At 49.0% G+C, this 12,731-nt stretch overlaps 1 protein-coding gene across 2 annotated transcripts in view; it reads left to right on the plus strand.

Annotated features, from left to right (window-relative positions):
- The window catches only part of TRIM36 (tripartite motif containing 36), a 589,030-nt gene that overhangs the window by 320,516 nt on the left and 255,783 nt on the right, over positions 1-12,731 (plus strand). The gene's annotated exons all lie outside the window — the stretch shown is intronic.

A 12,731-nucleotide genomic window follows, 5' to 3' on the forward strand; every position in this document is an offset into this window, starting at 1 on the left:
TGTTGTTTTCCTTCACATTCCGTAAAAGCCCTTTCGTCTGTAATATTATATATACTTGAGCAGTTTTCGATGTTCTCTAGGTGTGTCTGTAGATCCACAGCTTGCTTCTTCAGGGAGGAGATCTCCTGTTGTAGAGCCTCAACGACTTCTTTCCCTCTCATGTACTCTCTAGGGATGAGACCCCATTTTCCACATCTGATGGGTCTTGTTTGGAGCTCTGGGTGTATCTTCTAATTTCCTCTCTTAGGACTGAGAAGTTCTCCCTCAGCACCCAGAAGAAATCATTCAAGAATGAGTGTTAAAGAGGGTTCTGTTCTACTTTTGGATATGATTGTCACTGGGTTGGGAGCCAGGGGACAATTTACTTGCTGCTTCTTGCTTCTGATCCCTCCTTGAGGGGTTTTATTTTTTTCCCTTACTGTCTACTATGTTTCATATGCTTCAAGCGGCCAAGCCATATGGGACTCTAACTGCAGGTGATGGCTTGTCTCGAGGTTGTGAAGTTGTTTTTGGTTTCATGCAGGGAAGACGCCATTGCCTGGTATCCACTAGGCATGCAGCCCCTCACTGATCTTTGTGCCAGCAGTAGGTCTGAGCTCTCTGTGGTGTTGCAACCCATATTGCTCTGAGGGGTTGAATAATTCTCTATCCAGACCCTCTGTAGCTTCCACTGTTGCTTTCTTGCCGCCTTGTTCCTCCCATCAACATAGCTGTCTTAAACCAGTGTTGCACCATATGTAGGTTTGAGCCACTCCTTTCATGTATCATTTCTTGCCTAGCTCTAATGGTCCCTGTGTCTAGCACAGGGCTCTGCCTTTGTTTGTCTGCCGGGAGAGGTACCTAGTCTTCTCACATTGGTGGTTGTCTCACCCCAGGTCCCTCCTATCGCTTTGGGTGTTGTGGGCTGCTCGGCCTGTCCCAACTGGCCATATGTTGTGATCCCTGTTGTTATTCCCTTGGCCGGGGAGCATCTGGATCCATGGGGGCACTCTCATAGGCCGGGGTAGCTCGCCTCAATCAGGGCAGCACAGCTTCCTCCAGTGCCCTGGAGCTGCCTGTCAAATTGTTTCAGGAGCCTGAATTCTCCACTTTGCTTGGGCCATGAAGTTCAGGGAGCATTGGCCACAAACCTTCAGAGGGCCCTGCTCCTGATACCTTAAGGGCCCTTCCTGCTACCGTGGCAGTCAGCAGGGATGCTGGGCAAAATGTTAGACCTAGTAGACTCTGACAAAGGAAAAAGGAGCTCCTCCTACCTTTCTGCCATCTTGGGCCTGCCCACATAAACCTTTTTAATTATGCAACATGGAGTCTTACTGTAAATAATGGCGCTAACAGCACAGTGGCGCTTTGTGATTCTGGTTCTAAATCTTTTGATGTCTCTATATGCCTGGGTGTAATGTTATAGCAAAGTGCAGCCTAGCTGTAGACCAACTGAGGGCTGTACAATAGGAAGAAGCAATGACAGACGATTGTATAACCATAGTGGGCGATGGATCTATTGTGACAGTATCCAGGGTGGGAGGAAGGGACTGGGGAATTCCTTGTTGGGCATGGATAAGATGGAGCCCCCAGTATCTGTGGTCATAATTTGGGTGCAAGATATTTTTAGTTGATTTTCTTATTTTTTAATTTATTTAATAGTTGCAGGGCCTGATGTACAAAGGAACACATTTGTGAATCAGAATTAACAAAAAGTACATAATAGCTAATTGAATTTAGTAAATCCCTGCAAATAACATAAGACCCTTCGAAATAGCCATTTGGTAGGAATTACATTTGCAAAAATATCAAATCGAATTTCAGTTTATAAACGCTCAGAAATGTCACTCTGGTAACACCAATGACTTCACAACCCAGGAAGTAGACTACCACATGCTCATTACAGCACAGGAGAGCATAAAAGAGTAAATCTACACTGTTCAAAGTCATTGTGCCACTCAAGGAGATACAACGTGAATAAGGTGTAAGTAAATGGAATATCAAGTGTTGTCAAAAGAATAACTCTAGATACTTGTTGAAGATTGTGTGGCACAGAGCAATGATGTCTTTGGGAAAATACTAAGTGTACCAGAATCAAACGAGCGAAAGATAGCTCTGAACATCCAAAGAGAATTAATTTTATGAATATAATGTAACCCTTCAACTAAATGAATAAGAGGCAGTTCACCTTGCTCTCTAAGCCACAGAAAAATATTGGCAAAATAAAGGAGTGAGGTTGGAGGCACAGGAGGTGGGCATTCAATAGACCTAGCACCTACGGAGGTATTAATCAAATTCACTTTAGTACTTGAGACTGTTCCAAGAGTAAGCAGCACCAATATTTTTGCAACACCACCATCCTCATTATGGACATCCCCATTAACACATAGTTAATCTGAAAAGAGTCCCAAAGTACAAAGTTCATGTGTGTATGAATATTATCAGATTTTCACGATGGCAGTCCATGCAAATGGCATTTTAGTGTTAATCTGCATTCTTGAGAATCCAGCAATCCATTGTGATACATGTAGTCACAAATAAATATTTAGTACCACCCACTACACTTTTTAACAAATCAAGTGGACAGTTGTAGTGAATGTACACATCCAACTTTTTAATTTACATGAGTAACATGAAAACATTTTGAGTGCCATTGTAATGTCGTTGTAACATAAACATAAGCAACGCCCTTTACTAGGGTCATCACAATAGTCTAGGATGCTGAATCAGAAGTAAAGAAATAAGAACAGCTAGAGAAGGAATTTGGAGAGCCTAGTGGGACTCAAACCAGGACAATTCCAACAGCAAAGAGCACAGGACCAAGAGTATTCCTTTGGAGCGGCGCTCTCACGCATGGTGCTGGTATCTCAGAAATACATCAATGACGCACCTGTTTAGTTTAGATTTGTAGAGCGCCTGGTTACACCAGCTGGTGTGTCCCCGCGCTATATGATTAACCGCTAATAATTCTCAGAAAAAAATTGTTGATCTGCAGTTCAATAGGTAATTGTGTATCTATTGTAAGAAAAGCCATGTTTTAAGCTTCTTACGGAAGATCTTCTCTGAGGGTTCTTTCCGGAGGGACGTGGGTAGCGCATTCCAGCTCTTAGCTGCCATATAGCTAAACGATCTAGCACCCATACGAGCTCTTTTTATCGTAGGGACTTTAACCAAATGTGTTCCGGTAGATCTTAGCTCACGTTCTCGTTCATATATAGAGAGTAGGTTGTGCAAATCGGTTGGGCCTTTTCCTTGCAAGATACAATGGTTAAAACATAGTGCCTTTAAAATTAACACGTTTTTGAATCGGTAGCCAGTGTAGTGTCTTTAGAGAGTTTTCCGAGGGTGTCCTTCTCGTTAGATTCAGGGTCAAACGTGCGGCTGCATTCTGGATGGACTGCAACTTCTGCAATGCTCTTTTTGTTGCTCCCAGCAACAGCACATTCCCATAAACCAGTCTTGCTGTGACCAGAGCATGGATCAGAATTTTTTTCGATGATATAGGGAGAATGTCAAGGATTTTCCTGAGGATTTTCAAAATTCCAAAGCATTTCCCTCTTGTTCTTTTGATCTGAGCCTCAAAGGATAGTTTTGAATCCATCCATATTCCCAGGTTTTATACCTCCGACTTTGGGGTTGGGACTGGGCCCAGCATGGTTGGCCACCATGCCGGCGACCATATTGATGGAGCATTTCCTACTATCATCACCTCCGTCTTATTGCCATTTAGACTTAAGCAATTATCTGACATCCACCCAGCCAGACCTTTCAGGCAGGCTGCAAAGATGTTGGCTGCTTGCGGTGAGTTTGGTGTCAGCGTGACCACCAGCTGGGTATTGTCAGCATACAACACAATTGATACTTCATGAATGAATGAATGAAAGTGGATTTATAACAGCGCGATTGCTGCCCTGAGGCGTCCAAGCGCTAGAGGAACCTGTTGGTTTGAGTGAGTGAGGTTGCAGACCAAGAAAAAAGGGCAGGAGAACTGAGTTTTATTGAGAAGAATTGAACAGGTGTGTTTTTAATTGTTTACGAAAGGAGGAGAGGTTAGGGTTGGATCTCAGGTGAACAGGGAGGGAATTCCAGATCTTGGCGGCATTATAGGCAAACATCCTTCCACCCGACCTTGTCTTTTTGATTCTTGGGACTGTTGCCATAAAAGCCTGGCTAGATCGAAGATCTCTACCTGGACGATACTGACTTACTAGACCACAAGTAATTAGAGGTCCTGGGTCCCAGAAGGCCTGGTGAGCAATACAGATTGCCTTAAAAGTGACTCTCTTACGCACTGGGAGCCAGTGCAGGCTGGTCAGTCCCACTTTGACTGACAGTCTGCGTGGGATCTGCAGCAGAGTGCGGGCAGCGCAGTTTTGTACCAGCTGCAGTCTCTTTATGGTGTACTCTGGTGCACCCAGATAGAGGGCGTTATTGGCGTCTAAACGTGACTGTATCAGACCCTGTATGGCTACCTGCTTTGCCTCCATGGGGAGCAAAGGAAGAACTTTCTTCAGTATCCTGAGCAGTCCAAAGCAGGTAGCTGAGAGCTTTGTGGCCTGGGTGTTGAGTGAAAGACTCCTGTCCAGCCATACCCCAAGGCTTTTGATGTTATCCTTCGGAGCCGGGGGGGGGGGGCCTAGACAGGTGGGCCACAGTGAGTTGAAGAAAGTGGGATCTGCAGGGCCCAGGAGCATGAGCTCCGTTTTGTCACCATTGAGTTTTAACGAAGACAGGGTCATCCAGGCCTTCACCTCCTCCAAGCATTTTATTAGTCCGCCTGAAAGTGGTTGATTAGCCTCCTGCGCTAATGAGACCACCAACTGGGTGTCGTCCGCATAGGATATGATCTTAACTCCATACGGACGAACTACCTTAGCCTGTGGCCTCATGTAGATATTAAAAAGCGCGGGGCTTAAAGAGGAGGCCTGGGGGACTCCGCTCTTCAGGGGCATGCTGGAAGACACTGTCTGTCCATCAAACACTTGGAACGACCTGTCGCTCAGAAAAGATTTTAACCAGAGCCAGGCCTTGTCCACTATGCCGACATTCGAGAGACGGTTCAGTAGAGTGTTGTGACTGACCGTGTCGAACGCCGCGCTGAGATCAAGGAGGATCACTGCCACTGATCTTCCCTGATCAAGAATTTTCCTGGACTCCTCAATGACCATTAGGAGGGCGGACTCTGTTCCGTGCTTAGGTTTAAACCCTGTCTGGGTGGCGTCTAACAGCTGGTTATCTTCAAGAAAGCTAACCAGCTGGAGATTTACGTACCTCTCCAAGATTTTACTCACCCAGGGGAGCAGGGAAATAGGCCGATAGTTGCCAAAGTCCGATGGATCCAAGTTTGGCTTCTTTATCAGCGCTCGGACCATAGCCCGTTTCCAGGCAGGAGGGACAATGCCATAAGTGATAGATGCGTTCAGGAGGTTCTTGATGATTGGTAAGGTTGCCTGAGATGCTCGCACCATGACATCTGGGGGCGCCGGGTCAGTTGGGGACCCGGATTTTACTTTGCGAGCCATGGACTCTAAGACTTCGAGATCCAGGCAGGGGAAATGATCAAGTGTGGGTGGAGAGACTGGAACAGTATCTGTCACCTTGGTTTTTTCCTGAGCTACAAGAGGAGTGGTTGTACAGGGGAAGGACACATATATTATATTTACTTTAGATGAGAAAAATTCCGCCAGGTCATTACATTGGGAAACTGATTTTTCCTCATATACACTGGAGGGGGGGGAGTTTTGTAAGTTTTTGCAAAGTTTGAAAGATTTCCCTAGGTTTAGATTTTGCTGCTAAGATCTTGTCAGAAAAGTATGCAGCTTGAGCAGCTTTTACTTCCTGTTTGTTAGCTTTTATTTCCTCTCGATATCAAGTCTGCAATCTTATTGCATGACTCCTCTGGACCGGAAGGTAATGTGGATGTCCTTTCTAGTGAGGATATCTCTTTAAGAATACCAAATAGTTCCTTTGAGTTCTCGGCTAACTCAATCCTTTCTGCGTAATAAAAAGTCCTGGTTTTCTTTCGCATGGTCTGTCTGAGCCTAACTTTGTATGCTATTTTTCTGACTCCAAGAAACTCCTCCTCCATATCCTTTCCTGTTTTTTGCACTCTTTCTTGGCCTGTCTTAGTTCCTCATTAAACCAAGGCGCACTCTTGGATTTCCTATGTGGTGGGCTAGTGGTCCATGGCGCTACCTTATTTAAGGTGTCTGTAATCCACTTCTCTACTCCTTGGCTCGCTTCCTTGATGTTGTTACTTAAAACAGGAAGCTCATTATGTAGGGCCTGTGTAAAATTGTTCTCATTGAATTTAGCCCATTTCCTACGTCTACCAGTAGGGGGTTGATCCGTTTTTGTGGGTGGTCTTATTATTGGGATATAGAAAGTTACAAGATAATGGTCTGAAAATGCGACTGCCCTTGGATGTCTTACAGACAGACCATGGCAATTAGAAAAGATGGGGTCTAATAGATGCCCCCGTTGGTGTGTTGTCTCTGTAGTCTTCAGTTCATGTTGTAGCCCCTTCAGCTCCTGACACAGAGTTTGTGCTTCATTACACATTACATTGTCAAAATGTAGATTTAGGTCCCCCAAAACTATCAAATGTTTGTGGTACAGTGCTGCTTGAATCAGATGTTCCAGGACCCTCTGACTAAAGGTAGTACATGTTCCCAGCGGTCTATAGATTAAATAGCCATTTATCGTCTGTTTATCATTTGGTTTTAATGAAAGAGGCCGCCTCACAGTCATCTATGTTGACCCCCGCCATTATGCAATCTAGTGTCAACTTATGAATTATGGCTATCTCCCCCACCCTTCTTCTTATTGCAATCCACCCTGAGGATCCCATAATCCAATTGAAGTGCCTGGAAAATATCCGGCGCTGAGGATTCTTGTAACCATGTTTCTGTAACAGGACATCAGGGTTTTCTTCCACGGTACAGGCGAATATTTCTATTTTATGCTTACTCAATGATCTACAATTAATCAGGAGGCATTTCAATTCCTGTGCTATCTGTTTAATGATTGGGTTAAACCTAAATAGGCAGTGCCCGCATTTCTCCATTTCTTGATCTACCTCTAACCTATGATTGCAGCATGTGGGTCGCTTCAAGTCTAGCTCCCTCAACTGATTAGAGTAGCTTACTTGCCTGTCACTTGGAATTTGGGCAGCATTTTTAGCCCCTGTCCCCGGTCTGCTGCGGACCGGCGCAGACGGCTTGCCTTTGGCGCGCCGGCGGCGTGCCTGCTGCGTGCGTCCGCTGCGCATCCTTACTGTCATCTGCCTCTATGCGCCACTAGACCGCTACCTTCTGCGGAGATGCCTCGGATTGCCCCAAGCCCCACCCTCCGCTCAATCGGCACTCTCAGCCGCGGCAGACCAGGACGGAGCGGGAAAGGAGCAAGTTTGAAATTGGCAGTGATCAGGTAAGATTCTCCTACGTTTACTTTTCAGCCTTACTGGAAATGAAAAACTAAAGGCTAAAAACGTTGGTACTTCTTTCTACAAAGTACTTCAATGTGGTAACTAAAAGCATTAAAAAAACCAGCAAAACGTTTCTGAGAATCACCAATTCGTATTTCACGTGCATGCAGTCTTGTTTTGCAGCGTGAATCTTTCTGGATTCACTATGCTGTGCATATTCCGCGGTCTTGTGGTTGGGTCCGGATTCGTAGTCTTTTCTTTGTTTTTTTTTTTTTTGCAGCCCTTGTGGGCGTCGGCGTCACACCTCCTCGGTGCATTTCCGGTGACGTCGGCATGCTTCCTGCGGAAGCTCCCACTCTTGGGCGCCATCTTCAGATTCTTTTTTCCGCGGTCGGGTCTGGATCGTTCCCGTTTGGGCTCCAGACATTTTTGGAGAAAGTACAGAAAAGACTGGAAGTTGGAGAAGATATTGGAAGAAGAAGACCAGAGAAGACTTCGCAGGACACTGACGAAGAGGAGAGAAGGTGAAAACCTCGGGAACTTCGACGATCGTCGACGTCCACGCGCTTAGTGAGGCCTGAACGCACGAGGATGGACAACACGCCGTTCAAGTTCTGCCCGAACTGCAGACACAAGTACGCACAGAAAGACCAGCACCCGGTTTGCAACCTCTGCCTACCGGTAGAACACAGAAGCGAGGACTGCAACGCCTGCTCCGTCTTCGCCCAGAAGACCCTCCGAGTGAGGAAGAGACAGAGGGTAGCACACGCCGCCCTCGGAGGAAAATCCCCGACACCATCGCTGTACGAGCTGGGGATGTCCTCGGAGGAGGAGGACAACGCTGCCGCAGAACACGACGGCTACACGGTCGTAGAGACCGATTACAAGAAGACACCTGATAAGGTAGGAGACTCGACGTCCCATAAGAACACCAGAGACCCTGAGTCTCGAAAGCTCGAGGCCAAGAGCCCGAAGGCGCCGACGCAGCGACATCTGTCGTCCGCGACCACAAGCAGGCCCGGTGGATCCTCAGAGAAGGAGTCCCTGGCGCCGAAGGCTGTTGACCAGCAGAAAGCGTCAAAGTTCGTCGCCGAAAAGGACCGATCGACGTCTAGGGAGAAAGACCCTAAAGCCTCGGCAACGTCCAAGGACCCGAAGCCCAGTTCGGCATCCAAGCTGTCGACGCCGAAGATCTCGCGCCGAGCCAGGCGCCGAAGAGAGGAGCCGAACGTTCCGAAGCCGAGAACGCGGCAGAGGTAGAAAGGAAGAGACGCCGGCTGGAAGCCGAGATGGCGAGCCTCTTGCAGCGAAGGAAGGAGGTCGCCGCCGAGATGAGTGCGTTCACGATTCCACACAAGACCAAGCACGACGTGCTAGATCTGGTCGAGGAGGAAGAGGAACATGTCGACGACCATGTGCCTAGCGACGAGATGGTCGACGACCGGGAAGCTGAAGAGAATCCCTACGAGGATTACACCTACGAGGGCGAAGAGAGCAGTAGAGTGGACGACGAGTCGGTCACCTCTGATCCACGCGAGGAGGACTACCTAGACGTCGACACTGAGAGCCCGGAGGAGGCGGTCGACTCGTACCCCTCGAGACCCTCGCCGCCCGACGACATCGGGGCATACAACTCGGCGATACAATCTGCCGCGACTGCATTCAGGTTGAAACTCGACGAGGAAAAGCAGAAAGCAGACTTCCTGCTAGAGACTTTGCTCCCAACGCAAACAAGAAGCCAGTTCCTCCCAATGCTCGAGAGCGTCTTGGCGCAGGGAAAGGAAGCGTTCAAGGAGCCCGCTACATGCAAGGCAGTAACTCCAAGAACAGAGAAAAAATACAAGCACTCCTCGAAGGACCCGGCCTACATTCGAGGCGAGGTCTCCGCTGACTCCATTATCACGGCCACAGCTAGGAAGAGGGCGAGCGTATCTACTACCTCGGGCCCACCGCCGGATAAGGAGAGCAAGAGGATGGATCTGGTGGGAAGAAGGATCGAGCGAAATGCCGCGACCCACTGGCGCATGGCTAATTCCAACGCCCTTCTAAACAGGCACGTGTACCAAATCATGGAGGGACTGGGGCACTTGGTGAAGGACCTACCCCAAGAGGCCAGGCAGAAGGCCGAAAAATTGGTAGAAGAGGGGAAGAACGCGGCAAATTCTTGCCTTAAGACGGCCCTGGACGGAGCAGACACCGCCAGCAGGCTAATGATGATGGGTGTCACAGAGAGGAGACACGCCTGGCTCAGGGTCTCAGGGTTCAAACCCGAGGTGCAACACAGTATCCTGAACACACCGTTCAACGGCGAAACACTTTTCGGAGCAACGGTTGACGACAAACTATGCCAACTCAAAAAGGATAACGAGACTGCTAGATCCATGGGGGCCTTGCAGTTCAGAGGCAACAGAAGAGGCACCCCGGCGTGGAGGCCCGGCGGAAGAGGTGGAATCCAGCCAGGTACATCGCACCAGGCCTTCCAGCAGACGCACCAGGCAGACTCGCAGGCTCAGCAAGGTCACCACAAGCAGTCCTGGCAATACCAGCCAAGGGGTCAGTCCTTTCGAGGGAGAAATGGACGTGGCCAGAATAGAAGAGGGGGCCAGCAGCCCGCCTCAAAGTGACTTCACACTCCCCCGGGTGCCCGACCACAGGAAAGATCCCAGGGGGCACCGCGTAGAAAGGGGTCTGGACAATCTAATGACCTACGACCACATGACACCAGTGGGAGGAAGACTACAGTTCTATCTCCAGGAATGGAGAGAAATAACATCAGACAAATGGATCCTAAACATCATTCAATTCGGATACTGCTTGGAGTTGGAGAAAAAGCCAACAAACAGAAAACCAAGGGGGAAGCCACCAGCAAAAGAACAGCTGGCGAGACTTCAGGAAGAAGTGCAAGAACTTCTACAGAAAAAGGCCATAGAAAGAGTTCCCTTCAGGGAGAGGAACAAGGGAATATACTCAACGTACTTCCTAGTACCAAAGGTCGACGACAAAATGAGACCCATCCTAGACCTGAGGTTCCTCAACAAATTCATAAAAACACAAAAGTTCAAAATGACCTCCTTGCAGGAGGTGCTGCCACAGTTGCAGGTCGGAGACTTCATGGTCACAATAGACCTCAAGGACGCCTACTTACACATACCGATGAACGACAAACACAAGCATATGTTCAGGTTCGCTATCGGAGGAGGCCACTACCAGTTCACAACCCTGGCCTTCGGACTAAAATCAGCACCGAGGGTATTCACAAAGTGCCTCGCGGCAGTCGCAGCGCACTTACGAAGACAGGGGATACACGTATACCCTTACCTCGACGACTGGCTAGTAAAAGCAAGCTCGTACCACAAGTGCAAGCAGCATGCGCATACAGTGACAAGGACACTCATACACTTGGGGTTCTCCGTGCATTGGAAGAAATCATCAATGGAGCCGGAGCAAGTGAAGATCTTCCTGGGGGCACAGATCAACACCGTACAGGGCAAGGTCTTCCCCAGCGAAAAGAGGGCGAGAACGCTGGTCAAGGAGACTCGCCTATACCGGAAGGGGCAAGCTCGGACAGTGAGGACTGCGAGCAAGATCATGGGAATGATGGCATCATGCATCCACCTAGTGCCGAATGTGCGGCTCCACATGAGACCCATGCAAGAATGGCTGCAGGAACAATGGTCACAGGCTTCGGGCAGTTGGGAGGATCTTGTGGTAGTGACGCACGCAGTGCAGAAGGAGATGGCATGGTGGACCCTGGAGAACATAACAAGGGGCACAGCCACTTACACTCCCAACTCCGACAGTGACCATCACCACGGACGCATCCCTGAAGGGATGGGGCGCTCACATGGAGGAACTCAAAGTGAGGGGCCTGTGGACGCCAGCAGATGCAACAAAGCACATCAATTACCTAGAATTAAAGACAATCTTCCTGGCACTGAAAGCCTTCCAGACAAGACTGTACAGGCAGAGGGTGTTGCTACAGACAGACAACACCACGGCGATGTTCTACGTCAACAAACAGGGTGGAACACAGTCGTCGACGCTTTCGACGCTGGCACAGGAGATATGGAGGTGGGCCATCCCTCTCCAGATAGACCTGATAGCCATACACCTACCAGGCAAGGAGAACATTCAAGCAGACTGGCTGAGCAGACAGACTCGGCATCCCACGAATGGGAACTCAATGCTCAGGAGACGAGGAGGCTGTTCAACAGGTGGGGGACACCATCAGTGGACCTGTTTGCAACACGCCAGAATGCGAAATGCCGAAACTTCGCATCCAGACAACACGAAGAAGGGTCCCTTGGGAATGCCCTATGGATAGATTGGTCCGGGAGATTTGCATACGCTTTTCCCCCGATACCGCTGATTCACAGAGTGCTGAGCAAGTGCAGGGCGAGCACCATGACCCTGATACTGGTCGCGCCGCAGTGGGCGAGGCAGACTTGGTACTCGCAGATCATGGAGATGGCGCAGTGTGCGCCCCACAGATTCAGCAGGAGAAAGGACCTGCTCTCCATGCAGAACGGAGAGGTGCTGCACCCAGAACCGGAGAGCATGAGCCTAGTAGCATGGCTCCTGAGGACATCGAATTCGCACACTTGAAACTGCCAGAGAGCACCCTCAGGGTTCTTCGGGAGGCACGGAGGCCCAGCACAAGGAAGTGCTATGTCGCAAAGTGGAAAAGGTTCACGATGTGGTGCAGGAGGGAGAGACTTCACAATAAAATGAAGAGGGACTCCACGGTACTGAAATACCTGACACACTTGCTGGACAAAAAGCTCAGCTCGTCCTCCTTGAGAGTTCACCTGGCGGCTATAGTGGCATACACTAGGGGTGATATGGGCAGAAGCTTCTTCACATCACAGGTGGTAAAGAGGTTCCTCGAAGGAGCAAAAAGGATTGCACCACCCAAGCGGGTGCCACCACCGGCATGGAACTTAAACGTGGTCCTGACGGAACTCATGAAGGAGCCCTTCGAGCCACTTCACAAGGCCTCTTTGAAGATGCTAACTATGAAAACTGCTTTCCTGGTTGCAATTACATCCTTACGCAGAGTGAGCGAACTGCAAGCGTTAACGCTACAGGAGCCCTACTTACAAATACACAATGACAGGGTGGTGATGAGGACCGACCCACATTTCATGCCGAAGGTGGTGTCCAGGTTCCACATGAACCAGTCCATTCAGATACCGAGTTTTTTCCAAAAACCAACCACTAGCGCAGAGCGGGCTCTGCATACCCTGGACGCCAGAAGGGCGGTCATGCATTACATCGAAAGGACAAAAGGACACAGGAAAACGAAACAGTTCTTTGTGTCGTTTGC

This window comes from Lissotriton vulgaris, chromosome 3_1 (assembly GCF_964263255.1).
Source record: "Lissotriton vulgaris chromosome 3_1, aLisVul1.2, whole genome shotgun sequence".
In the NCBI taxonomy this organism is placed as follows: domain Eukaryota; kingdom Metazoa; phylum Chordata; class Amphibia; order Caudata; family Salamandridae; genus Lissotriton; species Lissotriton vulgaris.